The 21,662-nt window shown below is 40.5% G+C and overlaps 1 long non-coding RNA gene and 1 pseudogene across 1 annotated transcript; one reads left to right on the top strand and one right to left on the bottom strand.

The window, feature by feature from the left end:
- Nucleotides 1-6,485: 6,485 nt before the first annotated feature.
- LOC138990965 (uncharacterized) lies at nt 6,486-14,750 on the top strand. The gene is made up of 3 exons (XR_011466990.1): nt 6,486-7,792; nt 9,986-10,102; nt 14,499-14,750. It is a non-coding gene; the product is annotated as an uncharacterized lncRNA (long non-coding RNA).
- Nucleotides 13,793-14,517, bottom strand: LOC102270263 (proline-rich nuclear receptor coactivator 2-like; annotated as a pseudogene).
- Nucleotides 14,751-21,662: the final 6,912 nt, after the last annotated feature.

The following is a 21,662-nucleotide window of genomic DNA, read 5'->3' as shown; positions in this document are numbered from 1 at the left end:
TTGAGCATTACTTTACTAGCATGTGAGATGAGTGCAAATGTACAGTAGTTTGAGCATTCTTTGGCATTGCCTTTCTTTGGGATTGGAATGAAAACTGACCTTTTCCAGTCCTGTGACCACTGCTGAGTTTTCCAAATTTGCTGGCATATTGAGTGCAGCACTTTCACAGCATCATCTTTCAGGATTTGGAATAGCTTAACTAGAATTCCATCACCTCCACTAGCTTTGTTTGTAGTGATGCTTTCTAAGGTCCACTTGAGTTTGTATTCCAGGATGTCGGGCTCTAGATGAGTGATCACACCATCGTGATTATTTGGGTCATGAAGATATTTTTGTACAGTTCTTCTGTGTATTCTTGCCACCTCTTCTTAATATCTTCTGCTTCTGTTAGGTCCATACCATTTCTGTCCTTTATCGAGCCCATCTTTGCATGAAATGTTCCCTTGGTATCTCTAATTTTCTTGAAGGGATCTCTAGTTTTTCCATTCTGTTGTTTTCCTCTATTTCTTTGCATTGATCGCTGAGGAAGGCTTTCTTATCTCTCCTTGCTATTCTTTGGAACTCTGCATTCAGATGCTTATATCTTTTCTTTTCTCCTTTGCTTTTCGCTTCTCTTCTTTTCACAGCGATTTGTAAGGGCTCCCCAGACAGCCATTTTCCTTTTTTGCATTTCTTTCCCATGAGATGGTCTTGATTCCTGTCTCCTGTACAATGTCATGAACCTCCATCCATAGTTCATCAGGCACTCTATCAGATCTAGTCCCTTAAATCTATTTCTCACTTCCACTGTATAATCATAAGGAATTTGATTTAGGTCATACCTGAATGGTCTAGTGGTTTTCCCTACTTTCTTTTATTTAAGTCTGAATTTGGCAACAAGGGGTTCATGATCTGAGCCACAGTCAGCTCTCAGTCTTGTTTTTGCTGACTGTGTAGAGCTTCTCCATCTTTAGCTGCAAAGAATATAATCAATCTGATTTCGGTGTTGACCATCTGGTGATGTCCATGTATAGAGTCTTCTCTTGTGTTGTTGGAAGAGTATGTTTGCTATGACCAGTGCGTTCTCTTGGCAAAACTCTATTAGCCTTTGCCCTACTTCATTCCGTATTCCAAGGCCAATTTGCCTGTTATTCCAGGTATTTCTTGACTTCCTACTTTTGCATTCCAGTCCCCTATAATGAAAAGGACATTTTTTTTTGGGGGGGGGTTAGTTCTAAAAGGTCTTGGAGGTCTTCATAGAACTGTTCAACTTCAGCTTCTTCAGCGTTACTGGTTGGGGCATAGACTTGGATTACTGTGATATTGAATGATTTGTCTTGGAAACGAACAGAGATCATTCTGTTGTTATTGAGATTGCATCCAAGTACTGCATTTCGGACTCTTTTGCTGACCATGATGGCTAGTCCATTTCTTCTAAGGGAATCCTGCCCACAGTAGTAGATATAATGGTCATCTGAGTTAAATTCACCCATTACAGTCCATTTTAGTTCACTGACTCCTAGAATGTTGACATTCACTCTTGCCATCTCTTGTTTGACTACTTCCACTTTGCCTTGATTCATGCACCTGACATTCCAGGTTCCCATGCAATATTGCTCTTTAGAGCATCAGACCTTGCTTCTATCATGAGTCACATTCACAACTGGGTATTGCCGCCCCTCCTCTATGTTGGGAAGGGTAAAATCACACTAAAAATGATCAACCTGGAAATTATGAGACAAGACTGGGTACTTTATGAACTATGTCTATTAGTACCCTTAGAAAGAGTGATTGGTATGTAACTCAGTGGATTTGTGGCACTAATTTATGGCCTTCACATCTACAGGGATGGATACGAAGGTGTAGCCTGGGATTCCCATGAATTTAAGGTCATACATGTTAACAAATTAGAGGTAACCACAACCAATCTACAGTTGGTATGATCCCAGTGGGTCAAGGATCTGTGTTCTACTGGTATGATCACGCATGTGTGTGTGTGTGTGTTTGCACACACACACCTTCAGTGGGTTCAGAGAATACAATAGGCCATATCGAAGGCTTAACAACTTTCATAAGCTTCAAGTGATAGTAACTGGGCCGTTAGCCTATTGAATTCTGAGATCTCTATGATGAGAAAGGCAGTGCTACATAACTGCAAGGCCCTTGACACCTTACAGCACCTCAGGAGATTTTTGTGCCATAATTCAAAGTGAATGCTATATTTTCATACCTGATAAATCCTTTAACACATTTGATGAACTACATGAAAAATCAGATTTCTGCTTTAAGTGACTCATTGCCTAGTCTTGATGATCTTAAAAAAAAACACAAACTGGTTTCGTGTGGGAGGCTCATGGCTAAAATATTTACTTTTAATTCCAGTAATGTTATTAACTATACCATTTATATTTTGCTTATTTCACAAGATTATTATTTCTTGTATTACCAAGTGTATGACTGAGCCTCCAATGAAAATGATGATTAGACTTGAAGCAGTTGATCAAATGCATAGTTCGATATATGATCAATGATTGTAATAATGTAACTCTAGATATGGGAAGATACAACAAAAGGAAATACTTCCCTGGACCATAACTAGAAGACAGGTGTCCAGAGATCTTTGACTGTTAAGACCTAGTCCAGTAATAGCACACTGAGTGCCCTAACAACAAAAACCTTTTCATAACTGGGAACAAGCCTTCCCAGCAATGTTGGACAAAATGGTCATGAAGTGCCCCCCAAAGTATGGTCGGATTTATGACTACAAGGGGGCCATATCAATTACAAATTGGCACTTACCAAGAGTATTGCCAACGACTGAACAACAAAGGCATTTGCCATCTGTCTGTATGGAGATTGAACCCCATTCTGCTATAGCTGTTCAATAACCCCTGAGGGCATTCAGGGTGGAGTGAGGCATTCTGTGCTTCAGATAGTTGGATGATTTTAGGAATTTTAAGAGGAGGTGGCAAGAATACCCAGAAGAATTATACCAAAAAGATCTTCATGAAGCAACTGACAAAGAATTAATCTCAAAAAACGTACAAGCAACTCCTGCAGCTCAATTCCAGAAAAATAAACGACCCAATCAAAAAACTGGCTAAAGAACTAAACAGACATTTCTCCAAAGAAGACATACAGATGGCTAACAAACACATGAAAAGATGCTCAACATCACTCATTATCAAAGAAATGCAAATCAAAACCACAATGAGGTACCATCTCACACCAGTCAGAATGGCTGCTATCAAAAAGTCTACAAACAATAAATGCTGGAAAGGGTGTCGAGAAAAGTCAACTCTTACACTGTTGGTGGGAATGCAAACTAGTACAGCCACTATGGAGAACAGTGTGGAGATTCCTTAAAAAACTGGGAATAGAACTCCCATATGACCCTGCAATCCCACTGCTGGGCATACACACTGAGGAAACCAGAATTGAAAGAGACACATGTACCCCAGTGTTCATCACAGCACTGTTTACAATAGCTAGGACATGGAAGCAACCTAGATGTCCATCAGCAGATGAATGGATAAGAAAGCTGTGATACATATACACAATGGAATACTACTCAGCTATTAAAAAGAATGCATTTGAATCAGTTCTAATGAGGTAGATGAAACTGGAGCCTATTATACAGAGTGAAGTAAGTCAGAAAGAAAAACACCAATACAGTATATTAATACATATATACATGGAATTTAGAAAGATGGTAACGATGACCCTATATGCGAGACAGCAAAAGAGACACAGATATAAAGAACAGACTTTTGGACTCTGTGGGAGAAGGCGAGGGTGGGGTGATTTGAGAGACACATGTATATTACCATATGTGTAATAGATCACCAGTTCAGGTTCAATGCATGAAACAGGGTGCTCAGGGCTGGTACACTGGGATGACCCAGAAGGGTGGGATAGGGAGGGAGGTGGGAGGAGGGTTCAGGATGGGGAACCCATGTCCACCCATGGCTTATTCATGTCAATGTATGGCAAAAACCACTACAATATTGTAATTAGCCTCCAATTAAAATAAATAAATTAATTTTTTGAAAGGATTAATCATGATGGTGTGATCACTCATCTAGAGCCAGACTCCTGGAATACAAAGTCAAGTGGGCCTTAGAAAGCATCACTACAAACAAAGCTAGTGTAGGGGATGGAATTACAGTTGAGCCATTTCAAATCCTAAAAGATGATACTGTGAAAGTGCTGCACTCAATATGCCAGCAAATTTGGAAAACTTAGCAGTGGTCACAGGACTGGAAAATGTCTGTTTTCATTCCAGTGTCAAAGAAAGGCAATGCCAAAGAATGCTCAAACTACTGTACATTTGCACTCATCTCACATGCTAGCTAAGTAATGCTCAAAATTCTCCAAGCCAGACTTCCACAGTATGTGAAACGTGAACTTCCAGATGTTCAAGCTGGATTTAGAAAAGGCAGAGGAAGCAGAGATCAAATTGCCAACATCTGCTGGATCATGGAAAAAGCAAGAGAGTTCCAGAAAAACATCTATTTCTGCTTTCTTGACTATGCCAAAGCCTTTGACTGTGTGGATCACAATAAACGGTGGAACATTCTGAAAGAGATGGGAATACCAGACCACCTGACCTGCCTCTTGAGAAACCTGTATGCAGGTCAGGAAGCAACAGTTAGAACTGGACATGGAACAACAGACTGGTTCCAAATAGGGAAAAGAGTACATCAAGGCTGTATATTGTCACCCTGCTTATTTAACTTATATGCGGAGTACATCATGAGAAATGCTGGACTGGAAGAAACACAAGCTGGAATCAAGATTGCCAGGAGAAATATGAATAACCTCAGATATGCAGATGACACCACCCTTTTGGCAGAAAGCAAAGAGCTAAGGAGCTTCTTGATGAAGTGAAAGAAGAGAGTGAAAATTTTGGCTTAAAACTCAGCATTCAGAAAACTAAGATCATGGCATCTGGTCCCATCACTTCATGGCAAATAGATGGGGAAACAGTGGAAATAGAGATTTTGTTTTCTTGGGCTCCAAAATCACTGCAGATGGTGACTACAGCCATGAAATTAAAAGACGCTTGCTCCTTGGAAGAAAAGTTATGACCAACCTAGACAGCATATTAAACAGCAGAGACATTACTTTGCCAACAAAGGTCCATCTAGTCAAACCTATGGTTTTTGCAGTGGTCATGTATGGATGTGAGAGTTGGATCATAAAGAAAGCTGAGCGCCGAAGAATTGATGCTTTTGAACTGTGGTGTTGGAGAAGACTCTTGAGAGTCCCTTGGACTGAAAGGAGATCCAAGCAGTTCTTTCTAAAGGAGATCAGTCCTGGGTGTTCATTGAAGGAATGATGCTAAAGCTGAAACTCCAATACTTTGGCCACCTCATGTGAAGAGCTGATTCATTGGAAAAGACCCTGATGCTGGGAAAGATTGAAGGCGGGAGGAGAAGGGAACGACAGGATGAGTGGTTGGATGACATCACTGACTCAACGGACATGAGTTTGATTAAGCTCTGGGAGTTGATGATGGACAGGGAGGGCTGGCATGCTGCAGTCCATCAGGTCGCAAAGAGTGAGACACGACTGAGAGACTAAACTGAACTGATTTTAAGAACAGATTCTATGATCTCAATCCTTGCATCTCCTCATATCTAGAGAAGCACTAAATCCCTTCATGGTGACATCAGACCCTCATGACTAACAAAAAACCTTTTGTAAAATGAGTGCTTCATGTTATTGAATTCTCCTTTCACCAAAACGTTATATACTGATTTTCCCCCACTGCTGCTTTGGAGCAGTCTCTCAGAGCTATCGGAGATGCTGCCTCCGGGTCTGCAGTCCTCATTTTGTCCCAAATAAAACTTAACTCGCAACTCTCAAGTTGTACATCTCTTTTTTTAGTCATCAATCCCATCTCTCTCTAACTGTAGCCTCTTTACCCTCCTCAGCCCTTTTTGCTTGGCCAGCGCCTTCTGATTTTTTTGTCCCCAGTCAGAAGCCTCCCCTGACATCTTGAAACTGGCTTAGGTGCCTTTTTCGGGTACTCCCGGACCGCCCTGCCATCCTGCCATCACTGCATTCCCCACGGCCCTTTCACTTGTCTTCGTCACTGACCAAGTTTCTGGAGGGTTATTCTCATTACACCCCCAGTGCCTGAAAACTAGTAGACCTTCGGTAGTTTTTGAATGTGTAAAGAAAACTTAAGAGTGAAAAGTACCTACCAATGCTAGGCACGGAAGTGATTTAGACAATTTTTTTCTTATCATCTGGAGAAGGAAATGGCAACCCACTCCAGTACTCTTGCCTGGAGAATCCCGTGGACAGGGGAACCTAGCAGGCTACAGTCCATGGGGTCGCAAAGAATTGGACACGACTGAGCGACTTCACTTTCTTTGCGACCAGGGCTGTACCCTGCCAGGGTCCTCTGTCCATGGGATTTTTCGGGCAAGAATACTGGAGTGGGCGGCCATTTCCTCCTCCGGTGGTGGGGCGGGGAGGGGGGGCTCTTCCTGACCCAGGAATCGAACCCGTGTCTCCTGAGCGAGGGGCAAGTCAGGTAGGAAGGAGCACAGAGTCTGTAGTCTAGGGCTAGGACGCTCGCTTCCCAAGCGGTGTGGCTCTGCTCTCTGCCTGCCTAAAGCGCTGGTGGCCCTAACCCCGCTTCCGGGACTGAACCCACATCCCACCCCCAGTGCCAACTGGTATTAGTGCGCAGGCCCGGCCCGCTCCTCCTCCCCGGGGCCCCACCCCTGCCCGGATGCCCCGCCTACCCCGTGCCTGGCAGGGGACGGGACCACGGGTCGAACCCTGGGGTGACGGGGCGGAGGGGCGGGCCGGACCCCACTGGCTTTACTCTGCGAAAATGCGGTGGAAAAAGGCAACGCTGCAGTTCCAGGTGGCTTGGGGGCGTGGCCGGTGTTCCCCGAAAATGAGTCGCTAGCCAATTTGAGACCCCGGTTCCCCTGTCAGCCTCACAGAGGGATGCACGTAGGGCCGCCGGAAAGCCGTCAGGTAGCCGGCTGACGAGTTTGGAAGCTCCTCAGATTCGCCTCTTGTGAAGTCCGAGGGTGGTTATAAACCCCAACTGTCACGACAAGTTTGTTTTTCCGACAAGATTCCGACTCCGCCAGGCTGTAAACAATGACTTTGCCTTAGAAGTGGCAGTTGCCTAGGAAGAACTTGGAAAAGCCGTTTGAGTTGAACTGCCAAGTCCGAGCGTTTGAAGCTCCTCAGAAGTTTACTTGAACTGCGGCCCAAACTGTATCTTTTCCACAAGGGCTGGACATGTTTCAGGAATCTGGTGCTTCCTTGGAGAATGTTTTCCTCGGCCTGAACTGGAAGCTGCTCTCCATATTCTGCATTTCTTGTTCTCATCCGTTGAAACTGACCTTGTCCCAGTCCCTGAGAGCCCACCGTGTGTGAAGCAAGCCCACCGTGGCGCAGTAGTCAAGGCCACATACACTCTGCCCCTTCTGATGCCAACTCGACGTCTCATCAGGAAGTTCGCCGGGCGTTTTGGAACCTGAGGCCTCCGTTCTGTGTCTGCTCTGCATTTCCTTCTTAAGCACCTACTATTGGATCTGTGCCACAACACCCTGTACACCACCTCAGGGAGAGGACTCACATTTTCAATTTACCTAGTAGATGTTTTTTGATCTATCTCCCCCATGAGGCTGGGAAACCTTAGGCCAGAAACATTGTTGTTACTTTGTCGGCATAGTCCCTGGCACTTAGAAGTATGGTTGTGGAAAGAAGTTCCTTCAGTAGTCAGGAAGGAAAGCGTCTTCATCGTGTGGATTGTTTCCTTGACTGTGGAGAACAGGTCAGACAAGAAGATGCATTCAGATAAAGTATGAGGCATTGGAAACAAGGGGACAACACTTCCTTAATTTTATCTTTTATATTTTGAAGTCTCTCAGGATAGATGTTTGAGCCAAATAACTGCCAGTTCTTGCATTTTACATCTACCATTCTTTCCTCTCCACCTTTAACCCACACTTACATTGAGAGCAGTTATTCTAGGAATTCTGGAACTGTTAAATTATTTGTATTCAGTTAACAGATTTTCATCTTTAACATTCCTTCCTTCTCCACATATTTCCATGCAGTACTCCATACATATTGGGTACTATAGGGATATTAATTTTAGGTGGTAGACTTTTAATGATCATGGAGGGCTAAGTGTTGAGTTTTCGTTTCTCAAAGAAAGGAATCATGTTTGCCCTCATCTCTAACATTCAGCTGTAGATGATTTTTAAATTTTAACTTAAATATTCAAATAATGTTGCCGAACGTTGTATGCCTATTTAACAATACTGTCTGTCATTTCTCAAAACATTTTTGGACATGTTTTAAGCCATAAGAAAAGTAGACTTGCTTCTTTATAGTAACTCCTCAAATACCCCAGAACTCTAAAGGCAAAATGAGCAGGCATGGCAAATGCAGTTAGAGTCCCCACTCTTCCTCCAAATTTCTAAATTCACAATTAGTGTTCTTTCAACATGAGAAGACTAAAATATCTTCGTTTTCTGAAACAAAGGAACATAATAATTTACTGACCTTATTTAACCAGAGGAAACACATGGTGTCATTTAACACTAACTCCAGATTTGGATCAAATTTTGAGAGAGCAATGTCTGTGATTGAACTAAGCATCTCCTGCTGGAAAGGAGTCATGCAAAGCTTGGTTTGTTCAACTGAGAACAGAGCAGGCCAAAGTTTACAATTATATTCCCTGGGTTTCTACAGGTTATTAAAATATTTGGCTAAATGGTTGAATACACTTAACTGAATATCACAATATTTTCAGATACAACATTTGAAATTGAGCTAATTGCTCTTCATCTGCTTCTCAAATGGATAATGTGGCCCTCTCAGAGATTCCCTTGGCAATGGGCTATGGGCTTTGCAAAATCATAGACTAATGGGACACAATTTCTGGGAGAATTGATTTTGCTAAACGGTCTTTAACTTAAATATTTTATATTAAAATACACAGTATGTATAGAATGCAACATTTGTACAAATTTTTAGGATATAACAGAGCATTTCAAAGAAAATTTTGCTTGCAGTGCTGGCATTGTCTCTCCAGTTGCCAAAGATATGTGTTCATTTTTGTTTTCCTTGAGATTGTTTGGGAGAAATTTAAGATGCTCTAACCTAATATGTTAATCTCAGTCAGAGCTCACTAAATGACCTTTAGAAAATCTAACCAACCTTGACATTGTGTCTGGTCCTTATCAGTCTTTCTCCAACAATAAAAGGAGCTCATCTAAAGTTTATACTACCTTTATGGACTGAGAGAAGAGTGCCAAGTTATCATGAACTTTCTCTTTTTTCTTTCTTTTTTTCCCCTCCTAATTGTGTATAAACTATGTATTGTATATGAGGCTCATGGTTTCAGACCATGCTGGTTATCTCACACTGGTTGTCCCTTTCCCAAGAGTGCCAGTTCCCACACATACACACCAGCTTTGCATGATCCTTACCTCTGACTTAGAACTGTTCACATTAAGTCTACTCGCTCTGTAGTACCCTTAGTTTCTCCTTCCAGCTTCTTTCTAGAAATTTATGACTGCTTCTTCGGCTAGCCTATAGAGATAAGAGGTTAAAACATGAGATAGCTTCTGCTAAAATCTGATATGCCATTTCTGCATTTCCCAAGTTGGCTAAAGGTAAACAAGTTTATGATGCCATTTTATATAATTTTTAAGCCTGATATTTTCTTTAATTTTTTCAATTATTTCAACTCCTCCAGGTTTTGCACAAAGCCTGATAAAATCTGTTAGAGAAACTTTCTATAATCGAAAAAATAAAGGAACATGATATAAAAGTACTTAGAATATAAATAGAGATCAGAGTCTGAATTATGGATTTATTTTAAAAATACTGTCAAAATACCCTAACAAACGACCCTACTCTCCCTAACATAAGCCTGAGTAAGAGCAGGAAGGAAATGAACAGCCCACTGAGAGAAGAAAGACACTTACTCAACAGACTTCTCATTATACTCCAGGGAATCAAAAGGTAATGTCCAGGAAGAGAGTGGAACAGGGTGGAGAGACCCATCGTGGGACAGATTTATGGTCCCTTCATCCGCTGAAGATGTTATTTACGAGAGACATGCAGTCAGGTCAGTGAAGAGTACAGAGAATGCATGACTCTGGACTTGACTCTAAACCTCATCATTAACTATGGCACAAATCATGTTTCCCATCCAAGCACACAGTAACTTAATGCTGGATCTCAAGAGGTGTGCAATTAAGTCATACCAGCACTAGTCAGAAGTTTTAAATTAAACAGACATGATGTATATTAATGGCCTAATGTGACATCAAAAGAGCAGTTTGGGATTATTTTCTTTCTTTCTCCAAATGGGCTTTGATCTGGCTCTCTCTCATATTGCCAGGATTAGTATGATGTCTAGAGGCTCAGTGTTAGAAATGGGTTGCCACTTAAGGACTCGTTGTGTGGCTCAGCTGCCACTTACTAAATTCAATTTCCTGCATAAAGACAGGACCATCATCAGTTCTGCTTGAAACAAAGCAAAGCACACTCGGGAAGGCTTAGGATATTGTACTAAAAAATAACAAAAATAAAGAGTGTGTTTCTATTATTTTATTTTATGACTCTGCTGTTTTTCAACTATTTTAACATAGAAGAAATAAAAAAGAATTGAAATTAACCTGTATAAAATATAATACTTGAAAATGGCATGAAGTGAAGTGAAGTGAAGTTGCTCAGTCGGGTCAGACTCTTTGCGACCCCATGGACTATAGCCTGCCAGTCTCCTCCACCCATGGGATTTTCCAGGCAAGAGTACTGGAGTGGGTTGCCATTTCCTTCTCCAGGGGATCTTCCTGACCCACGGATTAAACCTAGGCCTACCCACATTGTAGGCAGATACTTAAGTGTCTGAGCCACCAGGGAATATCCCGAAAATGGCATAGGTTCAGTATATCAGTAAAGCACAAAAACCGAAGGAAATATAATCATTTGATTTCAAAATAATCCTCTTACTCCTACTGTCCTGCTGCTGCTGCTGCTAAGTTGCTTCAGTCATGTCCGACTCTGTGCAACCCCATAGACGGCAGCCCACCAGGCTCCACCGTCTCTGGGATTCTCCAGGCAAGAATACTGTCCTACTCAGTGCAAATAAGGAAAGATGAATAAAAAATACAGTGTAGGTCAGTAAATAAAATGGAGACCTTGAATGCCCTTTCTACTGCTGAGGAATTTGAGAGAGATATTTCTTCTTTTTGTAAATGTCAATTGATATCATGAGCTTAATTCATCATTTGTCATTCCTTTTCACGTCCCAGCATCCAAGCACTATTTCTTATATTTGCAAACCCCCATCACCAGTACAGAAGCTGAAAATGTTGGATATTTCCTTTTCTAGTAGGACAGTCTTCCATTTAGAGTGGAGGACTCAAGATCCTCCCTATTAGATACCTCTCTCTAGGACTTTGTGTTGGAAACTAGTGATACAAAGCTGTAGAGATCACACTGCCTCTGTTCTGGCACAGGTAGACACAATGGTGGTTTTGGTAACCACTTCCAGAGGCAGCAAAGACACATTTTTTGTCCTTGTTCAAGATTTGATGTTGGGGCTTCCCCAGTGGCTCAGTTCAGTTCAGTTCAGTCAGTCATGTCTCTGCGACCCCATGAACTGCAGCACACCAGGCCTCCATGTCCATCACCAACTCCTGGAGCTTACTCAAACTCATGTCCATTGAGTCGGCAATGGCATCCAACTATCTCATCCTCTGTCATCCCCTTCTCCTCCCACCTTCAATCTTTCCCAGCATCAGGATCTTTTCAAATGAGTTAGCTCTTAGTATCAGGTGGCCAAAGTATTGGAGTTTCAGCTTCAACATCAGTCCTTCCAATGAATATTCAGGACTGTGGCTTGATGGTAAAGAATTCACCTGTAATGCAGGAGCCACAGGAGACATGGGTTTGGTTCCTGGATCGGAAGGATCTCCTGGAGGAGGAAATGGCAACTCACTACAGGTTTCTTGCCTGGAGACTCACAGAGGAGCCTAGTGGGCTACAGTTCATGGGGTCACGAAGAACTGGATATGAATGAAGCAACTTGGCACGCATGCAAGACTTGATGTTAGTGGTACAAGTTGCAATTTGTGTGCCCAGCAGATTCCCTCTGTAGCATTATTATGGGCATGGTTCCCAGCTCATCTGCAACCCTTAAATATTATGATTCTTTTTTTGGGGGGGAAGAAACAATTTTATTTTTTAATTTCATGCTTCAAATTCATGTATGTACATTAAGTACTATATAAAATTTGTTTTTAGGATAACATCATTTGACTTGGACAGTACTATCTCACCTCAATTTATTTGGAGAAACAATTTAGCCATTCTGCTTAAAAGTATAAAAAAAATCTGCCAAATTAGAAAATAGATCCCTCCACCCCATACACACACTTTACTTTTACTACTGGGATGGCTGTTTTAATTAGCATGTTTAAAGTAAGCAAAACATATTATCAAGGTATTATGCAAGAAATTACATCTTTTGCAATAAGTTGGTCTCTTGGGTTGCACCTGTTGACAAGAAAAAAAAGTACACTGATGTTGTACACTATACTCATAGGTTACACAAGTTGCTGAAAGCCAAAAGGAATCTTTAAGGTTGGAGGGACTGCTTAATAGTTAATCTTTGGGTTTAAGGAAAAAAAATAACCCCACACAAGTTGTTGAAAGCCAAAAGGAATCTTAAAGGTTGGAGGGACTGCTTAATAGTTAATCTTTGAGTTTAAGGAAAAAAAATAACCCCATCTTTGGGTTTAAGGAAAAAAAATAACCCCATACTCTCAAAAATAGCAAGTGTTTTAGCAGCTTAAAACCTTTCAGTTATATAAAACTTCTTACACTAGGATTTACTTTGAAATATAGTTTACAGCAAGATCAATTATAACATACATACACTGGCACTTCAGCACAAGGGCAAAATTTAAAAACAGGTTGGTTGGTTTGTTTTTTTGACTTTTAAAATTAGGCCATAGTATAAAAGAGTCCATGTCTTACATTCAGCAAATTCATACTAAAATATTATATTTTTGTAGGATAAATGCCAACAAAACTTTACATATGCTACAATTTTATTACATATATCTACATGGCTCTTTCCTAGGTATGTAGAACTTTCACATTATAAAGCTCCCAACTTTAAAAAACCTTTGCAGGGATGATTTGAAGCCATATCACTGTCAGAATAGCTTGTGCAGTGCCATCATACAAAAATGTATTTTGAAAGCTACTCTGAACACCAAATACTGTTTCTATAAAAAATGGTTTTGGTGCATTTGTTGGCAGACACCCATCCACTGCACATAACAGGGCCAATGGGGTATACTTGTTTCATTCTAAATAGCCCCTAGTGCCCTTTCCACATTCACCACCATACAGTTCATTAAAATACAACTATTCTCTAAAAAAAAAAAATTCACATTTTCTTTAGGCAGTGCATCAGGTTGTTGTCATACTACTGGTTTAGGCATACTGATTTAGGTGTCTCTAGGACAATAATGTCTCAAAGATTCAAATAGTTTTCAACCCTTGTATGTCTTTAACTGGATGCTTATAATCAGATTTACCATATCTTAACAAGTCAATCTGCTGACCCATGAAATGATAATCTTTAGTATTTTCCCCCAACAAGCAATATAAAAAGTCGATTCCTTTAAATTCCCCAAATCTAAACTTGAATGGTTTCACTTGTATGGTTACTCGAGAACACTAGTAAAGAGATCAAATATAATTATCCATAATTCAGTTATTTTAAACTGTACTGATTCTATCATCACAGTGCCCATAAAACAATTAAGATGAAGTCTAATTATATTTTCTACGTTAATCAGTTTTACAGATTAATTCCCTAGTGAATTTGGTCTGAAACAATTGCCAGTTATCCTTAAATATGACTAAGTTTAAATGTTAGTACTTTATCTCATTTTATACCTGTACTTTATGTAAGGTTTTAGGTTGAAATGTCATTATTTCTTTATCAGAAGGATTAAAGGAAACAGGAACCCAGTGGCTTGCTGGTTTAGGAAGAACACTTGGTGGTGGTGGCTCACTAAATTTGGCCCCGGCATAGTTCTGATTAGTTTAAGACTTAAAAAGTACGGTGGGACTTGATAAGCTAGAGTTCCAGTTTTGATTGTTTGGAAAATTTTTGTTCTTCCCCCCATTTGCATGGCCTGCCATGCAGCTGATGATGAATTATAAGTATGTCCTCTTTGCTTTTTCTTGTGAACAATCTTCATCTGGGAATTCTGATCCTTGGTCTTCTGTCTATGAAGCTGTTGTTGGTTCTTACTAACATTTCTAGTTTGAGGGGCTGGAATGTTATACCTCTCTCCACCACCCATCTTCAGCTTCTTTGTCACCTTTAAGTTGCTTTTCCGATTGCAGGATTTCCACTACCTGTCCTCTTCTTTGCTGCCGTGCCCAGGATAATAGATGTTGCTTTCTGACAGATCCTTTCCTTTGTCTCAATACAGTTTTCATGGGCTGATCTGCTGAGTTCAGCCTAGGAGCTGAGGCCAACATCTGAGTCTCCTCAGCACACAAGTTTGACAGAAGTCTTAGTGATTTCAAGCCCAGGGCTACGGCGGTGGCGGCTTCTGCTTGGCTTCAAAGCCCTGCTCCCCTTCCAGGGAGAGACGAGGCATGGCACCCACGAGCTAGCTGCTGGCCACCTCAACGTCTCAACTGACCTCCCCTAAATATGATTCTCTGGCTTCTGCAGAGTCTATGATCTACTCAGTGCATTTTTTTTTTAAATAAAAAATACTAGTTTCTGCTTAAAATAGTTTGAATTTGTTTCTGTTGCTTATAACAAGAACCTTAATTCATATAGAAACCAATGACAGGAGCAACTGCAGGCCAAAGCCTCTCAGGAAGCTATCATCATTTGGATGCTCTGTGTGACAGCAAGAAAAATCCTTCAAGTATTAAAGGACAGAACTCTGGGAACCCATGCCGTACAGTGGCAAACTTCTAACCAGAATGGTATCTGAAAGCGCTCACTAAAGGTAAGACTTCAGAGAAACAAGTGGCAACGGACATAAAATGATATGAAAGCCACAAGGAATTGAAGAAATCTACAAGTGGGTGGTTACTGCTGGATAGTTTAAAGAAAGAGAATGTCCAGCTCAGAGTCCTAAATTGCTGGCCAAGGATCAGCTGAAAACAAAAAACTTTCTATGATGGTACTTAAAAAAAACTTGTCTTTTGCAGCTACTGGACTAAGGTAGATAAAGCCAAACCGAAAGTTGGATCTTATTGATTGCCAAACTATATTAGTTGAATTCACAGATTCCCCAGTTCTAAAAGTGAAAATTGCACCTGTCTGGAAAAGAACATTACCCCCGGATTGAAACAGATCGTGTATCGAATCTCTAGCATATTCTGAGCCTCCCTTACTAAAGAAAGTTTCCCTGCTTCTCTTCTTGTGAATCTATCTTGCCTTACTTGAAGCTCCTACAACAATTTACTTGCAAGAGTAAGTCAGTTCTTCACTTGCCCTCTGCCCTCTGTTGTTTGTAAAAATACAACTATAATCAGAACCACTTATAAACTCAGATTTTTGCTAATTTCTATTATGGAAAAAATAAGATGGAATACCCAAGTGATATTCTGATGGTGCTGGATCAAATAGGAAAGATTAAATTCTAGATTAGGCCTAAATTATCGATGTGGGTGAAATTACCAGAGATTCTGAAATTACTTGGCTAGGGGAAATTTTACCTATATGCTCCATTTTTATATTAAACATGTATTTTATATTGAAACATGTAAAATATCATGTATGAAACGAGATGCCAGTCCAGGTTCAATGCACGATACTGGATGCTTGGGGCTGGTGCACTGGGACGACCCAGAGGGATGGTGTGGGGGGGAGGAGGGAGGTTCAGGATGGGGAACACATGTATACCCGTGGTGGATTCATTTTGATGTTTGGCAGAACTAATACAATTATGTAAAGTTTGAGAATAGAATAAAATTAATTAAAAAAAAAAAAAGCTGGTCCACTGAAGCCAGCAGAGGCAATCTGGTGTTCAGACCTGCTACAATAAATCTTCAAGTAGGCCTGATGATGCAGAAAGCCACAAAAGCAGAAGGAACCAGATTACATACCTGCAGTTGACTAAGAAATTTCCTTCATGGAAATGTGGGCCCCTGAATGGAAGTAAGTGGGCCCCTGAATGATGGCATGGGCTTTCCTGAATTGATATGAAAGATAGTCAGCCATGTTTCTAAACTCTATTGACCTGAAGAATTCATGATTCTGTGAGGTCTGCTGAGACCACCAAACTTAAGGTATACCTCTGTGGTTAACAGTGGGGATCCTTAGGTGTTTGACTGCACACACCAAGCATGTATCATTAATCATTTCTGTATATTTTGCAGCGATTGTAAAATGAAGTGAGAGAAGTCTTAGCCAAGTCAGAGTAGTCGTTCTCATCAATGTACAAATATGGACTCACTTTTGTGGACTGCCTAGGGAACACAGCCTCTCCTATCAACAGGAAATTGGATTAAAGATTTACTGAGCATGGTCCCACCCATCAGAGCAAGTCTCAGATTCCCCCACAGGCAGTCTCTCCCATCATAAAGTTTCCACAAGCCTCTTATCCTTAGCCATCAGAGGGCAGACAGAATGAAAACCATAGTCACAGAAAACTAACCAAAGTGATCACACAGATCACAGCCTTGTCTAACTAAGAGAAACTATGAGCCATGCCATGTAGGGCCACCCAAGACAGACGGGTTATGGTGGAGAGGGCTGACAAAATGTGGTCCACTGGAGAAGGGAATGGCAAACCCCTTCAGTATTCTTGCCTTGAGAACCCCATGAACAGTATGAAAAGGCAAAAAGATAGAACACTGAAAGATGAACTCCCCAGGCTGGTAAGTGCCGAATATGCTACTGGAGAAGAGTGGAAAAATAACTACAGAAAGAATGAAGAGACGGAGCCAAAGCGAAAACAATGCTCAGTTGTGGATGTGATTGGTGATGGAAGTAAAGTCCGATGCTGTAAAGAACATTACATCGGAACCTGGAATGTCAGGTCCATGAACCAAAGCAAATTGGAAGTGGTCAAACAGGAGAAGGCAAGAGTGAACATTTTAGGAATCAGTGAACTAAAATGGACTGTAATGGGCTTAATTTAATTTAATTCATATGGCCATTGTATCTACTATTGTGGGCAAGAATCCCTTAGAAGAAATGGAGTAGCCATCATAAGTCAACAAAAGAGTCTGAAATGCAGTACTTGAGTGCAATCTCAAAAATGACAGAATGATCTCCGTTCGTTTTCAAGGCAAACCATTCAAAGTTACATTAATCTAAGTCTATGCCCCAACCACTAATACTGAAGAAGCTGAAGTTAAACAGTTCTCTGATGACCTACAAGACCTTCTAGAACTAACATCCAAAAAAGATGTCCTTTTCATTATAGGGGACTGGAATGCAAAAGTAGGAAGTCAAGCGATAACTGGAGTTACAGGCAAGTTTGGCCTTGGAGCACAAAACGAAGCAGGGCAAAGGCTAACAGAGTTTTGCCAAGAGAACACACTGGTCTCTTCCAATACACTGAACCCTCTTCCAACAACACAAGACATGATTCTACACATGGACATCACCAGATTGTCAATACCGAAATCAGATTGATTATATTCTTTGTAGCTGAAGATGAAGAAACTGTCTACAGTCAGCAAAAACAAGACCGGAGCTGACTGTGGCTCAGATCATGAACTCCTTATTGCCAAATTCAGACTTAAATTGAAGAAAGTAGGGAAAAACCATTAGGCCATTCAGATATGACCTGAATCAAATCCTGTATGATTATACAGTGGAAGAGACAAATAGAGTTAAGGGATTAGATCTGATAGAGTGTCTGAAGAACTATGGATGGAGGTTCATGACATTGTACAAGAGGCAGTGATCAAGACAATGCCCAAGAAAAAGAATTGCAAAAAGGCAAAATGGTTGTCTAAGGAGGCCTTACAAATAGCCGAGAAAAGAAGCTAAAGGCAAAGGAGAAAAGGAAAGATATACCCATTTGAATGCAGAGTTCCAAGAATAGCACAGAGAGATAAGAAAGCTTTCCTCAGTGATCAATGCAAAGAAATAGAGGAAGACAATAGAATGGGAATGACTAGAGATCTCTTCAAGAAAATTAGAGATAACAAGCCAACATTTCATGCAAAGGTGGGCACACAAAAGGACAGAAATGCTATGGACCTAACAGAAGCAGAAGATATTAAGAAGAGGTGGCAAGAATACACACAAGAATTATACACAAAAGATCTCCATGACCAAGATAATCACAATGGTGTGATCACTCGCCTAGAGCCAGACATCCTGGACTGTGAAGTCAAGTGGGCCTTAGGAAGAATCACTACGAACAAAAGATGCTCAGTTTGACTTACAATAAGTGACATGTAAATTAAAACTAGAGAGAAATCATTTCCTACCAATTAAATTGGCAAAATGCCAAAAGCAGGACATCCCAATCTATTGGTAAGGTTGTGGGAAAACCAGCAGTCTCAAACTACTGGCTGGAGTACAAAATGGAACGGCCTCTACACTCTAAAATAATGTCTGTATTCATTCATCTGATTACAAATGCATGTACCCTTTAATTCAGCATTCTTATTTCTAGGCCTCTAGCCTAGAGATATATGTGTGTATACAAAATGATACATGTTCCAGGCGATTTATTGCAGCATTCTTTGAAATGGAAAAGATTGGAAATAATATATGTTCACTCTTTGCTAATAGGAAGCTATCACTTTACGTTATATCCACACAACCCAATTCTGTGTGACTGTGAAAAAATTGTGAGCTTCATGCATTTACACAGAAGATATGTAGGATATATTAAGTGAAAAGCAAGGTACAGAACAGTGTGGATAATATGCTGCTGCTGGTGTGAGAAAGGTGAGGGGGAGTAAGAGTATTTGTTGCTGTTGCTTATAAGCCCTCTTACCTGACAGAGTGAGAGTATATCTGTATCTACATATTTACACATACCTATAAATATTTTAATACATAATCAATTGTATCTAAATTAAACTAAATATGAGTTGATACCAAGATCTCTAATTCTCATCCGTTACCACATGGATCATTTTAACCTCCTCCCCTTGCTTCTCAGTAACCCCTCCTCTAACAATGAAAAACCTAACTCTCAGGGGCCCTCATGCATTTAGTTAACTATTCAGTTTCAACACACATTCATGGAGGTATCAGAATTGTTAACACATATTCCTGTGGGAAACAACTTTATCAATCAGACTACAGGGTTTATGAGCAAGGTTCCGTTTTCCTTTCGTCTTACAGACTGCATTCATTTCCAAGGTTACTTAGGTCAGCAACTTTTCCCCACTCCTTTTGGTGAGGCTGTTTCATAGACTTGTAACACATTTAGATTCTTTTGTCATTTTCTGTATTCCATCCTGGGATACCCTTACCTCCTAAATGATCTTGTAAATACTTGCATACATTAAGGGTAACTCTTTGTCTTGTAAAGTTATAAGGGTTTTGACTAACACAGTGTCATGTACGCACCATTTCAGTATCATGAAGAATTCATACCTTAAAAAATCTGAACATTTTTAAAAACAGTTTTATGAGATATAAACCTTACATGTAGTAACTGTACTTACTTAAAGCAAGTGATGAGCAGTTTCAGATTGGAGATGCATCACTTTACAGGGCCTTCAGAAATATAAATCCCCTGAAGGAATATTATCTACTCAAAGACAGATATAGAGATAAGTCACAAATCTAAAGGTTTTTTATTTTTTAACTCAACAAAAGAAATACACACTCATTGTAGAAAAATGATCACTGCAGGAGGCATGAGTTTGATCTCTAGTCAGGGAACTTAGATGCAACCTGCTATGCGGTGCAGCCCCCCAAAATAGGTAAAAATTTTTTAAAAAAGAAAAATGACCAGAGATAAACAAAAAGGAATAAAAATCACGTATCATCCTGCCACTCAGAGATAATCTCTGTAATCACTTTAATGTCTACAATTGTTTTAAAAAATGCATTTATCTAGTTTTTCAACAAAAATAGAGATAAATGTTTAACATTATTGTTTTGCTTCTCAATACTGTTTTATGTTAGTCATGAGGTTGGTTCTAAGAATATAATTTTATTACCTGTCTTTTTATCAGAGTATTCAATATTGTCAACATTTTTTCATATCAATCAATATAATTCTTTAGCATCATTCCTGATAGTTGGTTGCATAGTATTTTATTTTATGGATATAACAATTCATGTAACAAAACTCTGTTTTGGAAAACTAAGTTATTCCCAGGCTTTTTGCTCTTAGTTTGCTAAATTCTTGTATACATCCTCAATTCTTTTCTTGGGATAAGGTCCTAGAAGTGGAAACTACAGGGCAGTCTTGTCAGACGACTTCAAATCAGATCTCCCATCTCTGCTTCTTGGGCCCCTGGGCTACTGAATTCCCTGTGGTGATGCAGATCAAGGGCCAGTTCACTCTGACCACTGCCTCGGAGAAGAAGAAGGTCTGCGCGGCCCACGACTCACCTCCAGGCAGGACTGAAGGTCACTTATAGTAAGGCTGGGGTGTTTCATCCATTGTCATCGCGGATAGTTTGCTTTCAAAATATTCAAAATGTACCGACAGAAAGAAAGCCTGAAAATTGTCAAGTTTTAATTTGAAAAATGTTTTCATGTAAAATTTTAACCAGCATCCTGCTCCCATTTTGTTCCATATGTTAAACAATTTAATGTATGGCACATTTGAGCGACTAAACTGACAGACATTGATGCAGTTAGGCCAAATATTGATCTTAAAATATACTATTTTACATTTTAATTAATATCTGATTAATGTCTCAGATTGTAATGTATACCATACAGACTCAATTTTCATAGTGGGAACATATTCCAAGAATTCTTTACCAGCTGCTTAGAACTAGAATGAATTTACCTATTGAAAGCGATGTTATGAATTAGTTGTCAATACCTCAATTCTCACATAAAATCCATCTGACTTCTAGTGTAGCTGCAAAATTAATCAGGAGTTCCGTGGTCAAGCTACAACTCCTACCCTAAAGATTATGCTGGATTATGGAGAGTTATGCCAAGAAGGCTTCCCTCACAGCACACTGGGTAAAGAATCTTCCTGCAATGCAGGAGACCTGGGTTCATCCCTGGGTCAGGAAGATCCCTTGGGGAAGGAAATGGCAACCCACTCCAGTATTCTTGCCTGGAGAATCCCATGGACAGAGGAGCGTGGTGGGCTACAGTCCATGGGGTTGCAAGAGTCGGACACGACTTAGCAACTAAACCACCACATGCCAAGAAGGGAAGTTCCTCAAGCAAGCCAGGCCCCTGCTCCCTGATGCCCAGTCCCATGCAGTCCCTTCTGGGGACAGACGCTCTGCTGCTGAACTGCAGATCCAGGCAGAAAATAGGCACCTCGTGTTGGGTGTGACTTCGTGAAGGTAAGGGAAACTCTTACCTTCACAAGTGCTGGTTGGACCTTAACTGGCTCAGGCTTTTCCAAAGTTTCCATCTGGGACAGGACCACCTGGGTAGCCGTGAGTCAAAACAGCGTGATGGGAACAGACTCCCCTTGGACACACCTTGGTGTGACAGGTGAAGTGACGCT

The sequence above is a fragment of the Bos mutus genome, chromosome 15, assembly GCF_027580195.1.
Source record: "Bos mutus isolate GX-2022 chromosome 15, NWIPB_WYAK_1.1, whole genome shotgun sequence".
NCBI lineage: Eukaryota > Metazoa > Chordata > Mammalia > Artiodactyla > Bovidae > Bos > Bos mutus.
Note: the sequence above shows the minus strand (reverse complement) of the source record. Positions and strands in the feature narration are given on the sequence as shown.